General features: G+C 40.0%; 1 long non-coding RNA gene and 1 pseudogene across 2 annotated transcripts in view; both read right to left on the minus strand.

Annotated features, from left to right (window-relative positions):
- LOC102731234 (GPI alpha-1,2-mannosyltransferase 3 pseudogene) overlaps positions 1-817 on the minus strand; it is a 2,300-nt pseudogene extending 1,483 nt beyond the window's left edge. Inside the window, exon 1 of the transcript XR_014138590.1 lies at positions 313-817. The product of XR_014138590.1 is annotated as a GPI alpha-1,2-mannosyltransferase 3 pseudogene (transcript). The remainder of the gene's footprint in view (positions 1-312) is intronic.
- The window catches only part of LOC145716168 (uncharacterized), a 453,113-nt gene that overhangs the window by 352,660 nt on the left and 78,383 nt on the right, over positions 1-22,070 (minus strand). The window lies entirely within an intron of this gene.

Raw genomic sequence — 22,070 nt, forward strand, 5'->3', positions numbered from 1 at the left:
CAGGAGGGGAAGAATGAAGGGGGGAAATTGGAGGGGGAGATGAACCATGAGAGACGATGGACTCTGAAAAACAAACTGAGGGTTCTAGAGGGGAGGGGGGTGGGAGGATGGGTTAGCCTGGTGATGGGTATTAAAGAGGGCACGTTCTGCATGGAGCACTGGGTGTTATGCACAAACAATGAATCATGGAACACTACATCTAAAACTAATGATGTAATGTATGGAGATTAACATAACAATAAAAAAGGAAAAAAAACTAATGTGTAATATATGGTGATTAACATAACAATAAAAAATTTAAAAAAGAAAAAGAAGGGTGGGTACCCCAGACATCTGGAAATCCTTGACTGAAATACCAATTCCATGGATGAGAACCATAAAATGTTCCCAAATTCTGAAGCACATTAAATTTCAAAAAGTTATAGTGAAACAGGGTCCATTGACCAAAAAAAAGAAAAATACGATCAATTATCAGAGACAAACTCAAAGTGACAAATCCTATAGGTAAAAACTGATGCAGAATAAGGTCAAGCTTTTTCTGTTCTTGTCAGAAATGTCTGAAGACCAAAGGTATCCATGGAATGATAGCTGTGGGACGAATTATGAAGGTAAGTGCCACCAGGGACAAGTATTTGACACTGTTCATAGACTTTGAACCTTCCAAAGGATAGTAAAAAAGAGCAATTATAGTGAGAACAGTTTCCATGGTGTTTGTAAGAGTTCTTACAAGCAATACCAAGCAATACCATGTGAACCAAGAGCATAACTGGCAAAAAAATACCCATCTTGCCATTTGCTGATTTTCTTTTTTTTTTTTTTTTTAAAGATTTTATTTATTTATTTGAGACAGAGAGAATGAGAGACAGAGAGCATGAGAGGAAGAAGGGTCAGAGGGAGAAGCAGACTCCCTGCCGAGCAGGGAGCCCGATGCGGGACTCGATCCCAGGACTCCAGGATCATGACCTGAGCCGAAGGCAGTCGCTTAACCAACTGAGCCACCCAGGTGCCCCATTTGCTGATTTTCTAGTTGCTTCATTAATGAGGAGAGTCTGATGTCTTCTGTAGCAGACAGAAGTGCTTGGGATCTAGGAATCCAAATCTCTGCGGCACTCAGTGCTCTTCTGGGGGCTGAGGTACAAAGTTGATTTTCTCTTTCGCAGCTTCATCTTCTCATGGGAGTGGCTCTGGAGACTGCGAAAGAAGAGTTGTCTATGGTCGCCCTCTTGCTTCATCCTGCACCTACTTCAAGGTCTGCTGTGGATCCCCTCTAATCCTGAGTTTCTTGAAGCAAAAATTTATAAACTTCATCTTTATAGATGATAGTGCTTGACAAGTTGTGGAATGGAATAAAATGGAATGGTCTGGGGTGTGCTGGTCTTGACCAAGTTTAGAAAAATATATTTCAGTTAATTTTGAGCTATTCAAATACCAGTCTTCACTCACTAACCTCAAGAAATCAATATCTCAGTGTTCCCAGTGTTGTAGTATAAGAACTACTTTTAACTCTTTTGGAGAACTTTGTTCCCCTGCAACATTCTGCTTCCTTCTCATAAACTCTAATGTAGTAAAGAACAGTATAAAATCTAAAGTATAACTAGTTCACCTAAGAGTTACACAATGCTTTTCCTTTAGCTACATACACATTTCCAGACTGGTCACATCCCAGACATCTAGACTCATATATCCAGCTACCTACCTAATATTTTGACTTGATTGTCTAATAGACATTTTACATTTCACATGTCAAAAATTGGGCTCTTATCTTTTCCCATTTCCGTAAATGACAATTCCATCCTTCCAGTTGCTCAGGATGGAAACCTTGGGGTCATACATTACTCTTTCCCTCACACACCATATCTAATCCCGTATCAATCAGATACTCTGCTTTTCCTTCAGAATAGAACCAGAATCTGACCACTCATCACTACACCCACTGCTACTACCCTAGGCCAATTGCAATTATTTCTCATCTAGAATAGATCCAAGGAATCTCTTTGTTTTCATTCTCTTTTTAAAAATAATTTTACTTTGTTTTTCATCATGATAAGTGTACTCTTTTATCACCATCACCTATTTCACTCATCCCCCCACCCACCTCCCCTCTGGTAACCATCAGTTTGTTCTCTATAGTTAAGAGTCTGATTCTTGGTTTGCCTCTCTCTCTCTTTTTTTTCCCTTTGTTCCTTTGTTTTGTTTCTTAAATTCCACATATGAGTGAGATCATATGGTATTTGTCTTTGACAGACTTATTTTGCTTAGCATTATATTCTCTAGCTCTATTCATGTTGTTGCAAAAGGCACAATTTCATTCTTTTCGATGGCTAAATAATATTCCATTGTATATATATGCCACTCTTCTTTATCCATTCATCTATCAGTGAACACTTGGGCTGCTTCCATAATTTGGCTATTGTAAATAATGCTGCTATAAACATAGAGTTGCATGTATACCTTTGAATTAGTGTTTTTGTATTTTGGGGGAGATAAATACCCAGTAGTGCAATTCCTAGATCATAGGGTAGTTCTATTTTAATTTTTTGAGGGAGCTACATACTCAACACAGTGGCTCCATCAAGTTGATTTCCCAACAACAGTGTAAGAAGGTTCCCCTTTCTCCATATCCTCACCAGCATCTGTTGTTTCTCATGTTGTTGATTTTGCCATTCTAACAGGTGTTAGGTGATATCTCATATTAGTTTTGATTTGCATTTGCCTGATGATGAGTGATGTTGAGCATCTTTTCATTTGTCTGTTGGCCGTCTGGATGTCTTCTTTTAAGAAATGTCTCTTCATGTCTTCTGCCCATTTTTTAATTGGATAATTTGGGTTTTGTGTATCGAGTTGTAGGATTTCTTTATATATTTTGGTTACTAGCCCTTCATTGTATGTTATTTGCAAATATCTTCTTCCATTCTGTAGGTTGCCTTTTAGTTTTGTTGATCTTTGTTTTCATCCTTGAAGGCCCCCAATTCTGTTCTCAACACAGCAGCGAGAGTCATACTTTTGAAACCCAAATCATGTCATACCACTCTTTGCTCAAAATCCTTCACCAGCTTTCTACTTCACTCTGACTTATAGCAAAAATCCTTACAGTGAAGAGACATTATCTGTCTCCCTCTCCTATCTCTTAGAAATATCTCTTACTTCTTTCCTCATGGCTTACACTGCTCTAGCTATATTGGCCCTCCTGTGGTTCTGTGAGCACTCCAAGGATGATTCTCTTCCAAGGCTTTTTGCTCTTGTCTTTTCCTTTGCCTTCTCTTAGCTGTTCTCTCAGATATCCTTCTTCATTCCCTTAAGATCATGTTAGAGGCCTTCCCTAACCATTCTTGGAGTCCCTATGTTCCTTACCCTACTTTATTTTTATCCCTGGCACTTACCGCCATCTGATGCAATACATATTTATTCATTCATTATCTGTCTCCCTCACTAGATTGTCAGTTCCATGTGGGGGCAGGGACTTTGTTTTGTTCACAACTGTATTTTCAGTGCCTAGGTCTGGTATACAGCATGTTCTCGGTAAGTATTTAATAAAAGAAAGACTGAATAAATATACTGAAATTCTTCAGTGAGATTATTTTCTGGAACTTCTTGTTCTTCTGATGCAAGCCTATGGAAATTACCTGGTGGCCCCATAAAATCATAGATCGGTTAAATCCCTGTTCAGAAGATGAGTTCTATTACTTGTATCTGCATAGGGCTTGGTTTGCAGATATTTAAGGTGGTCACTCACTCAGAGAGATCACTTTCCTCTCTTACTTTCTTGAATTCTGATAATTTCTTTGTGACTAATGGAGGTTAAACTTGTTTCTAAAGTTCTTTGTTGAGTAAAATATTGTAATAAAGTCATGGAGTTAGCATTGAAGAAATTGCTAAGTATTTTCATAGCCATCTGCCCACACAGAGAATATGATAAAACCATTGAAGGAATACTGGAAGAACAACTAAAAGTCCTTGAGATAAAATAAGATTGGAAAGGGTACATACCTGATTTAAGTGAGTGAATGAATGAGTTGTCAACTGATTTATTGAAGGCTGTTTCTTTCATATGAGAGATATCTATAATGTTTTAAATCCTACAGTAATGACCAAGGATCCTTTTTTTCTTCCCCACCCTTCATTCTCCACACTATGTCCTCCAAAATAATATTCTCTTCTTTGCCCCCAAGTTATTTTTCCTGCTCTTCACCCTGCCTGAAATCTCATGTTTTCCTTTCTACCTTACTCCTACTCATCCTTCAGCTTAGACATCATTTCCTGTGCACATAGGAGGGGTCCTGGACCCCTTCTGTTTAGGTAGAACTGTGACTGGATTTAGCTAATGTGTTCTGATAAGAAGTGACATGTATCATTTCCAGGCTATAGCATTTCATTGGTAGTTCAAGACCCTCCTGAGCTGTATTCCCTCTGTTATTACTGGTTGCTCCATTAGCTTGGATCCCTTGCCAGCCTGCTTTGGACTTGTACTATGAATGAGAAACAAATCCCTATTGTCTTAAGCCATTGAAATTTGTGAATTTTTTTTTTTTTTTTTTTTTTTTTTTGCCACAGCATAACCTGGCCTACCCTGACTGATTCACAGGGCTAGGTGCTCATCCTATGCCTCTCCATAGCACTGTAGAATTTTTCCATTCTTTGTAGTTACTACCTCTTTTCTAATTTGGGTATGGGTTGTGTCTATCATGTTTACCATTATATGCTCAGTACTCGGGACAAAATGTGCTCAGTAAGTATTTGTTGAGTTGACTTTCATAGTTTTATGAAGAAGTAGCATTGCTGTGAAATTTGTGAAGAATACAAAGCCCCACTTTGATCCTTGATTTGAACTAGATCTTCACTCATCCAATTAACCGAAATCAAATTGGCCTTAGTCAAATTCTCCTTCTCTGCTCTCCATGAAACTTCTGCCTTTAGGAAGGGATAGGAAGTCTCAATATAGATGGAAAGATCCAGAGGGAAAGATTGAAATCCACTACTGTTCAGCAAGTAGTAAAGGACCATAGACTGGCTCCAGAAGTGGTGGACAGAGCTGGGACTTTGCATGAAAGTTCTCCACAATTGGGGAGTTTAGGAAGAATAAATGATTATTCTCATTCTGTATCACATGTCAGAATCTCAGCATCTTTCTAAGAAGTAGAAAAAGTAAAAACAAAGTAGAGAAACTAGCTGCCAGCTCATCTGAAAGTTTTGCTAACAACCTTGCGAATACTCAGAAATGAGATGGTTAATTTTATGAAACTTGATTTGTAAAACCAGAGATGACAAATGACAGGATTGGAAAAGGTTAATTACCAAACATGTGTCCTTCTTTCATGCCTTTTTCCCCTCTGTCAACAAATATTTACTGAACAGACATTGTGGTGAACATTTTGTAGGAAGAGAGGGAATAATTCACAATTTAATAAAGGAGACAGACAAATAGGAAAAATCAAAACAATTTTATAAAAGCAACTAAGTGGGAACTATAGAAAGTGAAATCAGATAGGAAGGGTCTTCAACCCAGCCTAGAGGAGCTCAGCTGTCCCTGAGTGTTCTCTGTTGTAGACAACTTTCATCCCAATGAAATTTAGGATGGAAGATCAGCATGTTGGAACCAGCAAAGTGTGATAATTCTCTCCTCCCCCACTCCTCTACAACCCCACTGGCATGGCTCCTAATATGTCAACCTCTTTTCCTTTGTACTTAGTGTTCCCTCTGCCTAAAATGATCACTTTTTCAGCCTCCCACAGGCTGGTTCCTTCTTATCCAGAAGGATCCTGGCTCTGCTCCAGTATCCCCTCCTCAGAGAAGGCCTTCTCAACAGCCCTGTTTAGAACACCCTCTTTTCATGCATACTAAATTATCTTCTTGCACTTCCTTTTCTTCCTGTTTTTTCATAAGCATTCATAATTTTGCTTATTTATTCATTGTACCCCAGACTTGAATTGAAAGGTCATGAGGACAGGATACATGTCAATTTGGTCCCTGCCACATCTCCAGTGCCTGGAATAAGACCTCAGACATGAAATGCCCTCAATAAACAACTACTGACTGAGCAAGGAAGGAAGGAAAGAACAGATCCAAGTAGACCAGAAACAGAGGTCTATCTGGTTAAATGGGTATGGATCAAGTTCATCAAAGTTAGGTAAATCAGGCAGGTAGCTCAGGTCTGGGCAGGAAAATCCTATACTTTGGAATGGCCAGTAGTAGGGATTAAGGACCCAGGTAACGATGAGAGGGGTCAAAGCCTGGGAAAGCCAGGCAGTAATGGTCAGGATCTAGCCAAGGAGCTGAATTCACAGGTTCAGGACAGCAGCAAGAATACACTAACCAGAACCAAAGGTCTTCTGCCCAGGACCTGAGTTCATCAAAAGCATACAAGTGTAGGATGGCAGAAACCCAGTGTGGAAAGCCTGACAAGCCTAGAGTGACATCTTTTGAGCATGTAGCCACATTCACCCTCCACATCCTTGGGCTCTCAGGCAAAACACCAACAGCCTCAGCTTGGCCAAGTGTGGCTTTTTACTGTACCAGAATGATAAGAAAGGACAACACTGTGACTTGTGTCTGTGTATATGAAAACCAAACAGATTTTTGCAGGCATACAGATCTTAGATTTAACCCTAGCTCTACCAGTTACTAGCTGGATAACTTAGAGAGGTTTACTCAACCTCTCTGGTCTTAGTTTGTTCATTTGTAACATAGTGGTACTAATGACCAGCTCTCAGTTTTTGTGAGCCTGAAAGAGACTGTGATATAACCCATTTAGCATAGTGGCTAACCTATGGTAAACACAAAACAAATGGCAGCTGTGTAAAAAGATGAACGTATACTTACATAAGGGACTGTGGTTCTGCACTTGTTTATATTGGTGGATGCATACACTCTGGAGAGTGTAATAGCTACTCTCCAAAGATGGCTTCCACTGAATCAATCATGCAATATTCTCACTCTTGTAAATTCCCTTCCTGAATATGGGCTGGCCCTATGACTTTCACCAGTAGAATGTAGCAGAAGCGGCATTGTGCCAGTTCTGAGCCTATAAGGACTGACAGCTTCTACTTTTGGAACCCCTGGGCCATGACGTAGTAAGTTCAACTACTCAGATTTCATGAAGACTCCATGTAGAAAGGAAGGCCCCGAGACTGTACAGAGAGATGGGCCTGGGTCCCAGCTGAGCCCAGTCTTCCAGCGCACCCTGCCAAGGCGCCAGACATGAGAGGTGTTACCTTGGATATTCCAGATGACTTCAGCCCAGCCACTATTTGATTGCAGCCACATGAGAGACCCCAGGCGAGACAGCAGATGAACTGCTTTGTTGAGTCCAGTGGACCCACAAGAATGTGAGAAATAACAAAAACAAAATATCTGTTGTTTCAAGCCACTAAGTTCTGGAGTGGTCTGTTTTGTTTCCTTGCAATAGATAACCAAAACACTGAGGGACCTGAGATTTAGTTTTCAGGAGCTGGGTTTTCTCTTGGCTCCTTGCCAGACCTAGGATAAAGGCAAGGTGCTACATGCAGGCACGTTCCAGTGTTGGATCCACATTTGCCAACTGCATTAGCAGGTCTAATTTGATGAACCCCTCCATCTGGCCTCCAAACTCAAACCTGGAACGACTGTAGCCAATTGCCTCTTCAAGGTCAATAGGTAGCAGCTCAACAAAATGGGTTTCAACTAGAGTTTGCAACTGCTGCTCAGCTGAAAAAGTAGCCATATGATCCTATCCTGAGTTTAGCAGCCCTGGGATGTGAGAAGCAGGAGAGAGATTAAGGGGATGTCACAGACTGCTCCAGATGTCTAGCAACTGGGCAGTAAACTCAAGACCAAGGGATGTTGTTGAGATGAAAACCAAGTTGTAAACTAGGACCGTCTGGCTGATATTGGATTTCAGCCTTCAGACAGTAGGACGAGTGTTATTGGTGTTGAGCCCTTTCTGAATGGCTTCAGGAGCTTGTGTTGCTGAAAAGATAGTGGGGAAGCTATTATATTCATTGGGCAGCAGTTAGACTAAAAGTGCCAGGGAAGCAGATGCCCATAGTTTACTCCTGTTGGGGCAGGTTTTATTTCATCAGGTGTCACAGGGTTGCTCAGAGAAAGGGTGGAAGGCGGGTGGTGCCTGCAGCAGGGCCTGGGAGGAAAGCTGGAAGGCTCTCCTGTCACTATGTGTCCCCTCTCAGCCCAGCACTCTCCACACCACAGTGATCAGCCAAGGAGACAAGCTGGCCGAGTACAGACAGACTGACAGGCAAGCTCTGCAAATGACTGAATCATAGGTTCTAAAGGGTCGAACTCTGAAATGAGGAAAGTTGCTTTTAGTAATCGTGAGTGGGACAGAGAACCACTAAAATATAGCTTAATGGTGTAAAATGTTTGTTCTGACATCAAACGTCATCTGGATTTTCAAGTCCTACTTCTGTCTGTCACATACCAGCTCAACTGTGTGGCCTTGGGTGAGTTACTTAACCTCTCTGGGTCTCTACTTTCTCATCTCTCCGATGGTAATAACAGTACTAGTTTCATGGAATTACTATTGCAAGAATTAAATGAGATAGTCCATGCCAAGCGCTAGCACAGGGCTTGCAAACAGTAAGTGCTCAAGAGACGGTAATTATTTTTCTTAGTAGTAGTACCAGTACCAGCTGCCCTCATTCTGCCATCTCCTGGAAAAAATCCTAGTCATCCTTCCAAACCCAGGAAGTCATTCCTGACCCCCACTGCCCTGGAAAGAATTCACCGTTCCCTATTCCATGCCTTGGATTTATCTCTGTCATTGTGCTAGGGATTGTTCTAAACATTTCACGTGTAATAAGTCATTTAATCCTTGCAAAAGTAATACATATGTAGGACTAATAGCATATCTCCCCTTTTACAGATGAAACAACTAAGGCACAGAGAGGTTCAGAAATGTGCCCAAGGTCACACAGGAAATGCTGGAGCAGAGATTCTACCCAGGCTGTCTGATTCCAGAGCGCACAAGACATGCTGCCTCCATTTCTTCATATTTCTTTCCATCCATCTTCCCTATTAGAATGAGGGCAGGGATGGTCTTTCTTCATTTCTATGTTGGCAGAGCTTAATGCAGCACCTGTGTAGGGACAGCACCGTGTAGAGGTTTAATGACATTCAATCTGAACTGAGGCCCATCTCCCGCCAGTCTCAAGAACTCCTTTCGATCCAGCCTGGATCTTGGAATTCAGATGATATGTTAACGTTCCTTTTTGCCAAAAAGTTATCCCTGTTATATTGTCCTCACCCCAGATCTTGACAAGAGTACTCATAACACGTAAATTAAAATGTGACAACTGGATGAATCCATTACTTCAGGAACTCTAGGGAGGTCAATTCTGGTGGAGTGGATGCAGTAAAGGGTGTAAAGACCCTGCACTTGGGAAGAAGGTGATCAGTAAACACAGGTCTTCCTCTGCTTCCCAGAGCCTCCTGCCCAGGAGGCTGTTTGCTTTGCACACACAGGTAGAGCCTCATGGTCTCAGCCCAGGGGCTCTGGAGGTATGTGCTGGACAGAGAGATAATCTGGCGGTGGTCCCAAATCTGACATTTTCAATCTAGCTAACTTTAGGGGAGTTCACTGAGAATGTGACAGGCCCCATGCCTGGGGGATTTTTAAGTCTAGTGGGACTCTGAGTTTGTTTACAAATGGGGTGGTAATACCTATTTCTTAAGGCCATTGTGAAGATTGAGTGATATGTCTGAAATATTTGAACATACTGCTTGTTATCAGTGGTGCGAAGAACATTTGGCCAGTGGTCAGCTGACCTGGGTCCCAGCAGAGCCTGACTTGGGGATCATGTGTGCACTACATAACCTCCCAGTACCTCAGTTTTCTCAACTGCAAAATTGGATGGTGATCGCTAATCTTTTCCTCATAGAAGGGCTATGATGATTGACAGCTGTGTGAGCGAGTGTGCATGTGTGTGTGTGTATAAAAGGCAGAGTGCTGTGCAAATAAAAAGGATAATAATCATTAAATGCTTCACACTTTCCAACAGACTGAGGGCCTGGTTTCCACTTTGAGCAGGTGCCTCTCTGCCTTTGTAGCAGTCATTTTCCTGGCTGGGGTTCAGATTAATAGACTGACAAACCCTGACTTCTGGGAGTAGCTGAGGCCATTTAAAAACCAGATGCTGAATGAATGAACCCCACAAAGGCTTCTAACAAGAGAAGTGTCAGTTTCTCTAGTTCCCAAATTCTCCCGCATCCAGGTAGGGATGGGATGGGAGGAGGTGAATGATGCTTAAAGGGATCTTAGTGGTCACTGGGCTTTAAGAATGCACAAGTGGAGGCCTGGGGGACTGAGGTGACTTGCCCAAGGTTGCCCAGCATGTTAGAGAAAGAGATGGGAGCTCATTTCTCTATACCATGTACCCTTCCTAGAGCCAGCACCATTTTTTAAATTTTTTTTTAATTTTTAAAAATTTGTACTTTTTTTATAGAACTTTTAATTTAAATTCCAGTTAGTGAACATGCAGTATAATATTAGTTTCAGGTGTACAAATAGAGTGATTCAACACTTCCATACAACACCCAGTGCTCATCACAAGTGCATTCCTTAATCCCCATCACCTATTTCCCCCATCCCCCTACCCACCTGCCCTCTGGTGATCATCAGTTTGTTCTCTGTAGTTAAGAGTCTATTTCTTGGTTTGCCTTGCTCTCTCTCTCTCTCTTTTTTCCCCCCTTTGCTCATTTGTTTTGTTTCTTAAATTCCACATACTAGTAAATCATATGGTATTTGTCTTTCTCTGACTTGTCTCAGCATAATACTCTCTAGCTCCATCCACATCATTGCAAATGGCAAGATTTCATTTTTTGTGATGGCTAAGTAATATTCCATTGTATATATATATACCACTTCTTCTTTATCCATTCATTAGTCAGTCAATGGACACTTGGACTATTTCCATAATTTGGCTATTGTAGATAATGATGCTATAAACATCAGGGTGCACGTATCCCTTTGAATTAGTGTTTTTGTATTCTTTGGGTAAATACCTCATAGTATAATCACTGGATCATAGGGTAGTTCTATTTTTAACCTTTTGAGGAACCTCAGTACTGGTTCCCAGAGTGGCTGCTACACCAGTTGACATTCCCACCACAGTGCAAGTGGGTTCCCCTTCCTCCACATCCTCGCCAATACCTGTTGTTTCTTGTATGGTTGATTTTAGCCATTCTGACAGGTGTGAGGTGATATCTCATTGTAGCTCTGATTTACATTTCCCTGATTATCAGTGATGTTGAGCATCTTTTCATGTGTCTGGAGCCAGCACCCTTTTTGAAAAGGAAGTACTGAAGTGGGATGCAGGGATGGGAGAGCCAGAGGCTGCATCAGAACTGTGAAATGCCCCAGGGATGTGGTGACAGGCAGTATCTGGTGTAATGGGGTGTGGTGACAGACATTATCTGTAACAAAGGAGGAAATGTGGACCTCGATAGATAAACTTAGACCCAGGGAAAGAAAGTACAAAACTAGCTAAGGCATCTGAAAAAGAAATGATAATTATTATTATAGTTAATAATTATGTGACTTTCCTATATACTGGGCACAGTTTTAAGTGTTTTAATCCATTTAACATTCATAATGATCCTCTGAAAATAGATACTACTATCATTCTCATTTTACAGGTGAGTAAACTGAAGCACAAAGAGACTAAGTGACTTGCTCAATTTCCTATAGCAGTGATAGAATTAGGATTTGAACATTGGGCATATCCTTGGTGTTGTGCTGTTGTCCCCCCTGCTGTGCTTCAAGACAAAGGAAAACCGTACAGAGTTTGGCATCAGTCAGACCTATCAGATCTAGCAGCCTCCATAACTTCACCAAAAAGGAAAATTATATCTTCCTTACAAGTTGCTTTTAAAGAGATAATAAATGCAATGTACTTTGCACCAGCCTTGGTGGCTGGGAATCTAGCAATAACTAGTGATTCCTGCCCTGTTCTTTGTGTGTTTCTTTCTCATTGTTGAGACCAGGATTTTGTAGAGAAAAACAGAGAGGTAACATTTTCCATTGGGCACTAGATTCAGTTATACATCAACATATTTTCCAAATAGAGAAAATAATGGCTTAAGGACGCCCCATATATTTCTCTTGTGAAATTTCTGGAAACATTGTTAGGACAATGAATTTTCTATTTCCAGTTTTCTTTTTGAGAACTGAATACTTTGATTATAATACAAAATTGGCTACTACCCAAAAGATAACTTGTATCTCTGTGGTTCTTAGTGGAGATAGTTCTGCAACATGAGGAGCATTTTGAAAATTTGTGGGGGTATTTTGGTTGTCAAATTACTGGGGGATGGCTTTCAGTGGGCTGGGACCAGGGATTCTAAATGTCTTGCATTTTATGTGGGCTAACCTGTGTATGAAGAAATTTTCCCTGTCCTGCATGACTTTTGAATGTCCAAGTAGGCTTTCTTGTAGATAAATCAAACAATCTGTTTATAATTATTTGAGCTTAAAATTGAACTGAATCTTACATATAAACACAAAGTATGGACTGATTTTTCCCGCAAAGCAACATCACCTAAATAGAGAGGACTGTCCTTTCTCCGGTGTAGAACTCTACCAAGAGTAGTTGACCCTTTGAAAAAATCACATTATTGATGGCAACAGCACCCAGGATATTTGAGTTAGCAATACAACACCTCCTTATCATTCTGTATTTGTTGCTGTCACATTTCCTGGAGATTCTATGCATAAGGGCAAGGGTCTGATTTTCTTCAGTAGATGTTCTAGTGTAGATAGCTAAACAGTTACATATTGCCATAGATGTTAATTTATTTTAAAATGGTTTCCTTTTATTTCTATTATATTCCAGTTAAGGTATCATTGATCTTTTAAAAAATGTATATGTAGGTAGGCAACATCATCCATGAATTTTATTTTACAATGATAAAGGGAGTATTACAAAATGTTGTTTATAGAAAGAAAGAATCCTGTTTGACAAAGTTGGAGCATTCTGATGTAGTAAAGCTAGTTGTGAACCTTATTTTTTGCAGTAAAGCACTACTATTTCAGGCTATGCCTATTTCAAATTATAATTATTTGACTTGGCTGAAGTTTACTACTAATGACTAATAAAGGAGAATTTGCTGGTGAATTGAACGGTATAGCATTTCCTTCAGTGAGTTTTGGAGAACTCTAGTTCTAAGTGAATTGATAGTTATATATAAAGGGAAAAAATCCATAGTAAAATTACTTTGGAAAATGGTTCGGTGAATAAGCTAAACAGGTTTCTTTACTGCAGGACTTTTTAGAGCCTTCCATATGCTATTCTGGAGTGTGTATCGCCAAGAAGAAAATTAGCATGTTGTGTTCATTCAACTATGTAACATATGCAATTGTAGAATCTTTAAAAAACAAATTTTCTAGGGGTGCCTTAGTGGTTCAGTTGGTTAAGCATCTGCCTTCAGCTCAGGTCATGATCCCCGGGTCCTGGGATGGAGCCCCATGTTGGTCTCTGGGCTCATCTGGGAGTCTGCTTCTCCTTCCTCTGTCCCCTCCCCTGGTTTGTGCTCTTTCACTCACTCTCTCTTTCAAATGAATAAATAAAATCTTAAAAAAAAAAAAACTTCTAAAGGACATTTTTATTTTGATGCTAACAGCTTTTGCTAATTACCGATGGATTTTTTTTAAAGATTTTATTTATTTGACAGAGAGAGAGAGAAAGTGCGAGGGAGCATAAGCAGAGAGAGTGACAGAAGGAGAGGGAGAAGCAGGCTCCCCGCTGAGCAGGGAGTGGGACATAGGGCTCCATCCCAGGAGCCCAACATCAGGACCTGAGCTGAAGGCAGACACTTAACTGAATGAGCCACCCAGGCACCCCTACCAGTGGATTTTTATCATGAAGAGAATACATGTAAAAGTGTCTTGAAAATAATATAGTTCTACAAATGGGAAGTGTTATGTGGATAGAGCCCTGTGGTAGACATGGGCTGTTTTTGTCTGGTCAGCACCCTCTCCCTTTCTTCTAGTAACTGTGTCCAGCCCCCAGCTTCTTGCTTTAAGGATCTACATCTCCTTCTATTCTGCCTGTGATTCTAATGGGGCTTCATAGTTAGGCACATGGCCCAGGTCTGGCCAATTGTAGCTCCCCATACACTTGGCTATAGTGGTGGGTCTGGATGTTGGTATGCATCCATGGTAGGCCAATCAGAATCCAGGGAATCCTCTGGGATTCCTTTTGTACTAAAATTGGGTGGAAGAACTTTCCTCCTTTTAAGCCACAATACTGCTGAATGTAAGGTTTGAGCTACTAATGGAGAGGTTTCCCACCATGTGGAAAATGCCTTCTGCAAAGTGAGAGACTTGGTAACCCTGGACTATTTCTCCTCTTGTGAGCTTGTTACTTGAGCCAGTCAAATCATTTAACCCAAAGGTTGCTGATACAAAACTCAAAGTCAACCTAGGTTGATGTCCTTGAAACTGGACCACTACCCATGTGACATTCACAAGCTCCTCTGAGACTCAAGCGTTTCATCCATAAGATACCACAGACATCTGATCTGCTTACCTGTTAGATTGTTGGAGACAGTATATGTGAAGATATATACTAAAACAGTATACATGAAGTACCCCCAACACATACTGTAAAATCTATTATGCCATTAAAGCAAGTCCATTCAGAGCTCAACTAGCATTTATTTTTCAAAGTCACATATTCAGATTTATTTCACTCTAGTCAATTAATTGGAGTTTCTGAAGTTTGGACACCAAATTAGATTGCTTCTTTCCAAACTGAGGAGGACTATACTGCCAAGATACAAAGAGGGAAAGCTAAATATTTTTGCAAAATATGGTCTCAAAATCATTTGTATCTATAATCCCCTGGAGGAAGAAGTTATGTCTATTTTTTAAAAAAATCTAAATTCATGGGTTCTAGTCCAGACTTTTTGAATAAAAATCTCCAGCCTTGGTGCCTAAGAATATGCATTTTTTTTGTTTAAATTCAATTAGTCAACATATAATACATCATTAGTTTTTGGTGTAGTGTTCAATGATTCATTAGTTGCATATAATACCCAGTTCTCATCACATCACATGCCCTCCTTAATGCCCATCACCCAGTTACCCCATCACCCCACCCAACCTCCCTTTCCACAACCCTCAGTTTGTTTTCCAGAGTCAAGAGTCTGTCATGGTTTAGCTCCCTCTCTGATTTCTTCCCATTCAATTTTCCCTCAGTTCCCCTATGATCCTCTGTGCTATTTCTTATATTCCACATATGAGTGAAGCCATATAATAATTGTCTTTCTCTGCTTGACTTATTTCACTTAGCATACTACCCTCTAGTTCCATACATGTCGATGTAAATGGTAGGTATTCATCCTTTCTGATGGCTAAGTAATATCCCATTGTATATGGAATCTTCTTTATCCATTCATCTGTTGAAGAACATCTCGGCTCCTTCCACAGTTTGGCTATTGTGGACATTGCTGCTATGAAAATTGGGGTTCAGGTGCCCCTTCTTTTCACTACATCTGTGTCTTTGGGGTAGATACCCAGTAGTGCAACTGCTGGGTCATAGGGTAGTTCTATTTTTAACTTCTTGAGGAATATCCATGCTGTTTTCCAGAGTGGCTGACCAGCTTGCATTCCACCAACAGTATAAGAGGGTTCCCCTAATTTTAGTCATTCTAACTGGTGTGAGGTAGTATCTCATTGTGGTTTTGATTTGTATTTTCCTGATGACAAGTAATGTGGAGGATTTTTTCATGTGTCTGTTGGCCATTTGTATGTCTTCTTTGGAGAAGTGTCTGTTCATGTCTTCTGCCCATTTCTTGACTGGAAAATTTGTTTTTTGGGTGTTGAGTTTGATAAGTTCTTTATAGATCTTGGATACCAGCCCTTTGTCTGTTATGTTATTTGCAAATATCTTCTCCCATTCCGTAGGTTGCCTTTTAGTTTTGTTGACTATTTCCCTTGCTGTGCAGAAGATTTTTATCTTGATGAAGTTCCAATAGTTCATTTTTGCTTTTGTTTCCCTTGCCTTTAGAGACATGTCTTGCAAAAAGTTGCTGCAGCTGAGGTTGAAGAGGTTGCTGCCTGTGTTCGTCTCTAGGATTTTGATGGATTCCTGTCTCACATTTAGGTCTTTCATCCATTTTGAGTCTATTTTTGTATATGGTGTAAGGAAATGGTCTAGTCTCATTCTTCTGCATGTGGCTGTCCAATTTTCTCAGCACCATGTATTGAAGATACTTTCTTTTTTCCATTAGATATTCTTTCCTACTTTGTCAAAAATAAGTTGACCATAGAGTTGAGGGTCCATTTCTGGGCTCTCTATTCTGTTCCATTGATCTATGTGTCTGTCTTTGTGACAGTACAATGCTGTCTTGATGATCACAGCTTTGTAATATAACTTGAAGTCAGGTGTTGTGATGCTCCCAGCTTTGGCTTTCTTTTTCAACATTGCCCTGGCTATTTGGGGTCTTTTCTGGTTCCATACAAATTTTAGGATTGTTCGTTCCAGCTCTGAAAAATGTTGATGGTATTTTGATAGAGATTGCTTTGAATGTGTAGATTGCTCTGGGCAGCATAGACATTTTAACAATGTTTAAGGACTATGCATTTTTACTAAGCTCTCCAAATGACGTTCATGCCTGCTGAAGTTTCAGACCCACCATGTTAATGGAAAGAGCACCAACAATAAATTGAATGACTTGATATTTATTATAAGGGATCAATTCATTAAGAGTGTGTAGAAAGTTTGATGTTAAACTAAAAATGTATATAGTTCATAAAGTTGTGTGATATATTAAGAAAAAACTTGCAGAACAATATGTGTAAGATACTTCCATTTTTTAAACAGTCTTTATTTTTTTAGAGTGGTTTTAGGTGTATAGCAAAATTGAGTGGAAGGTGTTTCCAATTTCAAAAAAAATTATGTTAGCCTAATTTATGGCATGAGCATAGAAAAAATTGGAGGGAGCTATACCTAACAGTAGTAATTATTTCAGAGAACTTACACTTACTGCATATCTATAATACTTGAGTATTTAGTGAGACTGTGTTACTTATATCATCAGATAGCAATTATAAAGAGTCATCCATCTAGCTCTATCATCTATCATCTATCTATCTCTCTATCATCTTTCTATCATCTATCTATCCATCCATCCATTTATTTATCCTATCTATCTATCTATCTATCTATCTATCTATCTATCATCTATCGACTTACCTCCCTCCCTATCACTCTATCATTCTACCCATCCCATCCATCCATCCATCCGTCCATCCATCCATCTCTGTGAAAGAACATCAGTTTGGGCTTCAGACTTAAGTCTCGGTTGGGCTTCCAACTCATTGGGTTATGGGGAGGTAGTGTGATGGTTAAGAACTTGATCTTTAAAATGAGAAAGACCTGGGTTACAAACCTGACTCCATTACTTCTTGGTGACATGGCTCAGGGTCATTCCCCTTATTCCACTGGATCTTTGTTTTCTCATTTCTAAATGAGGATAAAAATACCTATCTCATCTCACAAAAAACTATAACCCCAGTCTATAGTTGTAAGAAAAAAAAGATTAAACAAATTTCAATAATGGGGCATCCTAAAATATACCTAATCACAACTACCCAAAATTGAAATCTGAGTAAAAAATGGACTTTAATTAATAGCAATGTATCAATATTGGTCCATTTATTATAATAAAGGTACCATACTAATGTAAAATGTTAATAAGGGCCACAAGGTGTGGAGTATGTGGAAACTCTCTGGGCTATCTTCTCAATTTTTCTATAAATATAAAACTGTTCTCAAAAAAAGAAAAAAAGAAACCTAGATCATAGGGTTTCTATGAGGTTTAATTGGTATAAATGTTAGAAATTAGTGCTTTTTAGGCACAGTGGGTATTACTATTATGAACAGTAGTGGTTACTATTGTTATCTTCTGTCTCTTTCTCTCTGTCCCCGTCTCTAACCTATGGGGATTGAACTCAGTGCTCTGTAAAATCCCTTCCATCAAAGATTCTGGGCCTCTCTCTTTCCCTCTCCCTTCACCTCAAATCCCTCAGACATGATGTGTGAGTCATGCTCACCATTCTTATAACCTCCATGGATCTTAATGATGCTACACCTTGCTCTTTAGTTTCTTCGTTATCCAGTTGTATGCCACACTTATGATCATTCAGTGGTTTCTTTTATAAAAAGATTGAGAATCAGAATGACTAGCCACACACATGCTCCCAAAAGTCCTCAAAATGTTTCCAACCAGACCCAGATTATGATGTCAAACAGAGGGAGCCACTTCTGTCCCTATTCCTTTATCAGGTTCCGTTTATCTGTGCCTGTGATAAGAAAAGCCATGGAGGGAGAGAAAGGGACCACCAAAAAGGGTCCCAAGAGAAAAAGAACCCCCCCCTTCTCTTCTACATATAGCCAGGATCATCGGTCTGGCTTCCTGTCTGGATGTTATAAGGCTGCTTTGCGTTCCATTGGCTTTCTTGGACCGGAATTGTTTTCCAGGGCCCCATCAGCTCTATCCCAAGCAGAGAAATTAACTAAGTGCAAGCTGAAGTGTGTATGCATTTCTGTGGAGCCCCAGAATGACTTGAGTCTCTTGAATGGAATTTCATACATGTGTTGGGTGAGGTGATTTATTATGGGAAGTAATGGAAATTAATTTCACTTTGAACCCTGGGGCACCAGAAAATGCCTAAGTGCTGAGCCATTTTCTGTAAGTAGGCTATAAAGCTGCTACTGGCTTCTGACTGGGCGGCGAGGTGGCGATGACCACTTGTAAAACAATGAGCTGGAAGAGGAGGTTAATGGTCCCTGGTCGTCAGGCAGCCTCCAGTGCATGCCCTACCAGCCCCTGCTGTCAGGGGATTTTAGTCTTCTTGGCGCAACAGATAAGGGGGATGCAGGAACAGTCCTTGTATGCAGAAGGAGAGCCAAAGGAGAGGAGAGAAACATTCTTTGGGGGCCAATGACCCTGTATGACCACGGGCATTTGACTGGGTGGGGTGGCTCCATCCTGGGAGTTCCCTTAGTAGGAAACAGAATGGCTCAGAGTTATATATGGGCCATGAGGAGATCCTGTTTCTAAAGATGGCCTCGGTTCAGGCTCTCACTACTTAATTTGAGAGGGACAGGGTTTCCCAAGAGAGCTTCTGGGCTCCAAGTCTCCCACCCCATAACCTTCTGATTTAGAATTTTCAAAAGACATCCGAGCCATTATTGGGGGACACACAATCCAGGAACCATTCTAAGGCCTCCAGCGAAGCCATTCCACAGACCCAGTTGTTACAACACAATTGTGAGGCCTTGTGGTTAGAAAATCCTCCAGGGTTTTCTGGTGGATGGGGCTCCTTTTGGAATTCATACAAAATTCAAACATGTGCTCACTATAGTGAAGGATCACTATCTAATATACTATATAAATAAAAATATATACATACATAAAAATTACTTCATTTATTGCTTGTTTCTTCATTAGAATGTTTTGTTCACTACCATGTTCCTAGAGCTTGGAACAATGCCTGGCATATAACAGGCCCTCAATAAATTTTTGTTGAGTGAATAAATGAACCATAGTAAGTATTTTGGGGGACATAAAAATGAATGAGGCACAAAATGGGCCTTTAAATAATTTTCAACTTATTTATGAGAGAAAGCAAACATTGATTTCATTCAACCATTTATTCATTTTTCCAAAAAAAAAATTTAATGAGTGTTTACTAAGTACCAGGTACCCCTCTGGGGTTTAAACAATGAATGAGATATATCCTGAGCCTCCTCTCAGAGCCAGGAAAAGCTGAGCTTCTGAAAAATAGTGATGGTTTGATCTGTTGAACAGTGTGCATCTCATAACTAATCAGGTTTCCCTTTTTGTTTTTGTCACAAACAACTCAGAGTTGATTTAATAACCCAGATGTGGTCATCATACTTGCATTTGTGCTTGTTGAAATTTCATCTCCAACCATTCTGTACCAGGTTTTCTTTTCCTCTCAGTTTTATGTTTTGCTTTAGTATTTTGTTTTGTTTTGTTTTGTTTTTTGGGTTTTTTGTTTTGTTTTGTTTTGTTCTTCTCTTTTGAAAAACATAAAAAAGTGTATAATCATAAAGTACCTCAAATCCTTTAGGGAATGTTATAGGGCATAAAACCATACAAATAAAAGTGTGTTTCAGTCTATTTGTAAATAGATCACGTGACAACAGCTGACCAAATTTTCTCCAAATTTGGAGACTGTGCTTGGGATTATGAGTCTTATACAGGTGATGTGTTGTACATGAAACTTACCTTTGGGGGGCTATGAGGGGGCACTTCAAAGAGATGGGCAGTTATCTTCCTGAGTAGCTGAAAACAAAGTACATGAGGTCTAAGTTATTGACTAACCAGAAAAGATGAACCAAAAATATTAAGATGCCAGACATAGTCAGAAAAAACAAACCTTAGTTTACGTCCCAAATTGAAAGTCGCAAGTGCAAGACCCATCAAATCACTGTTTCTCCCACAGACAACTCTGTAATGTGCATTAGGGTAAAGAGGAGTAGGGATTAATTATTTAAATAATAATTAAATGGCTAATGATCTATCTTAGCAATCTAGGAAGGCCATCTAGTAAAGGAATAAAGTAACTTTAAAGACACTATTAACATTAAAGATAAATGGACTGTGAAGAGTAAGAAGTTCATCCACCCATAATGCAAGGATTGAGAAACTACTAAAGCTTGAGTTTCAGGGCTCATTTGCATCAGTCCCTTCCAAGTCTCTAGTAATGTGTTGATGTGGTCACATGTTTTGTAATATTTGCAATATATGTCATACTCTACTGCACTTAGTTAAGACTGCCCTTTTCCCGTCAATGTCCCCTCTCTCGCACTCACCTGCACGTCTGGTAGCATCAGTATGGCCAGAGGTATTTTGTACATCCTAAGGGGAAATTGAATTGTGGATGCAATGAACTTGGGGTTGGCAGTACATATTCATGTGGATTAAGGTCACTTCTCTATGCACTATCATTAGCCATGCTGGTGTTGATGTAGCTTCCAGAAATAATCCTATTGCCTTCTGTGCTAACTCACTTGGTGTCATGACTTGAAGGTGCAAGGCCAGAGGTCATATGATGATATGAATGTTTTCTGTGGCACTCAGCACCAGAGGTATGTGGAGAGTGGAGGACAAATAAGGTCTGGAATGTATGGAGCCAGAAGCTGGTATGTGGAAACTCCTTCCAAATCTAATAGCTTGATAAAATTTTTATAAATTTGACAATTCTAAGAATTTACATGATGTTACCTAAAATGAGTTGTAAAGCTGAAAAAAGCTTTCTAAACTATCAATAATTTAAAAATATTTATGTTAACTGTACTCCACAAAAACCACATCTGACCTTAACAATAGGGTGAAGCCAGTGGACAAATGTTAAGTGCCCCTTACCCTGCATAGCAGAGGAAGCCAGAGGAGCCTAGATTTGGGGGAACAAGGCTCTTCAGTGTCTGGGAGCCCCTGGGGAACACTGAAGCAGCAAAGGAGGAGAGGAGCCACAGCATTTTCACAGAAGTCTTCTCTGTATTTGGAGACTGGGCTTTCTGAAAACAGAGTTCCTGGGGGTGTTTCAATCCTAACTTGCCACATGAATATTTGAGGATGAAGCTTAGCATGTAGCTTTCCAGTGGTGAAAAACAAGAAAAATGCAAAACCATGGGTAGAGGGAAAGCAGGTCATTGGTCTCTGTGTCTTCTTTTCAGCATCCATGCTATTCTGGGAGAAGAGGATTCTCCCAGTAGTAAGACATGGACACCTCTACTTCCTTAGCAGAAAATGACATGTAAACTGAGGAAGGAAAAGCATATTTTTCCCAGGCATATTTGGATCTATAACTACTTGAGGTCATGAACCCCCTTGTGAAAATAAGTGGCCAGTGGTTCTTCCTTAACACAGTTGGGTTAAGAAAAGAAATAAGCTTCTGGTAGGAATGTTCCCCCAACATCAGCTATAGCTAGAACTGTCAGGATGCTGAGAGCCAGCCCTCTTTAGCTGCCTCTGCCAGGGGCTAACTGTATTAGTCAGTGTTCTCCAGAGAAACAGAACCAATAAGATATATATTTATATATTTC

The sequence above is a fragment of the Leptonychotes weddellii genome, chromosome 11 (genome assembly GCF_054177405.1).
Source record: "Leptonychotes weddellii isolate Sample4059 chromosome 11, ASM5417740v2, whole genome shotgun sequence".
NCBI lineage: Eukaryota > Metazoa > Chordata > Mammalia > Carnivora > Phocidae > Leptonychotes > Leptonychotes weddellii.